The following is a 1,681-nucleotide window of genomic DNA, read 5'->3' on the forward strand; positions in this document are numbered from 1 at the left end:
AGAGGCCATGGTTCGAGAAACTGTTACCCTTTATGGTAACATTAAACCTTAAAAATGTGTTTGCATAATTTTAGAAGCGACTCAACAAAAGGAAAGTCCGCAAATACAGTAAGTACAGTTGTTGTTGATGAGCGTGTGACCAGGTCTCAATTAATCACCCAGTTGTGCGGCGTGGATAGGTTACAGGTGAGACCAGGCCTCAATTGCGTCAGGAACATGTGGTTCGTGGTGTTCAGAAATGTATCTTTAAAATTCTTGTCCTTCTCCTTCCTGTGGAACATGTACCTACACTTTACTGTCTCTCTTCACCCTGGACTCTGGCCTGCTGCCTGCCATGAGTGTAAAGCACATCCGAGTGTCACTCCCTTGTTTCTGTAAGACATAGAGAAATGTCTTTTTATGATAATTGTCCTTTTCTTTACATGAAAACAGAACTTTTGCCACTTTGTTAATATTAAGGTAATAAGAGTCAGTGGCAGTCATATACAGGTTAGCCATCTTTTCAACCGATAAGGACTTAATAAATAATAACAAAATCATTAGGTAGTTGAACCTTGTACAGTAACTACCTGCAAACTAAAATAACCTGGTTTAACAGTAGCCTACAACCAACAGCAAGGACATATTTTAAAGTAGTTTAGATGATGAACATCAATTAAGACAGCATTCAAGGTAGCCTGTGGTTTTTATGCCATTTTTAAATCCATGTCCAACGCACATAAAATAACTCCTATCGGATTTCTGGAAACAATCTAACGCTACAGTCTGATGCATGTTGTGCAACATTTTAGGTAGCAGTATAACTGAGGTCAAATGAAATGATTACTAATTTTTATTTTCGTTTGTATCTTCAACACTGAAAGAAACAAACTATGGCATCTTTTAATTTGCCTCTATTTTAGGCTTGATGTGAACTGAGTCTGCTTGACATGAACTAAGGTCAAAGGTGGTTCTGGTCATATTTTGATCAAGTACACACTATAGGAATATGTCTCTCTCTTTGTTCCATAAGGTTCACCTTGATGTTCAGGACTTGGTTGGATCAGGTTCCCAAATGATAAGAATGTCTGTGAACTTTGGCAGATGCTTTTTATAGACGATGGCAGGGCTATGATATTTCTAAATTAAATGATTGACAAATTTGTACAGTGCCCTGATACTTTCAACACAGTCTAGACAAGACTTGTGTCTGTGTGTGTGTGTGCGAATGTACTGTCTGCCCCATGTATTACTCACATGGGCCTCAGTGTATAGGCACAAATTTGGAGCTATAAATAATTTCCACACAGTTGGATTTATCAATATTTTCTTACCTGTATTTGTGAGCTGTGAGCAAATTTACAACTTTCTAAGATCACGCATCTGCAAAAATCATGAAGGCCCAGCTCCCTTAAAAATGCAAACACACATCCTTTAATTTAAAGTATACAAAACAGTCTTTTGTTTAAAAAGGCTTTGATTGACAGAGTTACTAATAATTAATGACAAACATTAATTTACTAATGCATTGGCCAAATGTATTAAAGAACCTTGAAATGATCCCCTTACTGTACATCCAAAATATCATCCTATATAAGGAAATAGATAACCTCTCTAGCAAACCCCAGATCTTCCTCTGACAGATCAGGTGGCCTCATCCTCCACCACTTTCCTTCTTTTCTTTTGTTTTTATCTGTGACAC

Source organism: Channa argus, chromosome 24 (genome assembly GCF_033026475.1).
Source record: "Channa argus isolate prfri chromosome 24, Channa argus male v1.0, whole genome shotgun sequence".
Taxonomy (NCBI): Eukaryota; Metazoa; Chordata; class Actinopteri; order Anabantiformes; family Channidae; genus Channa; species Channa argus.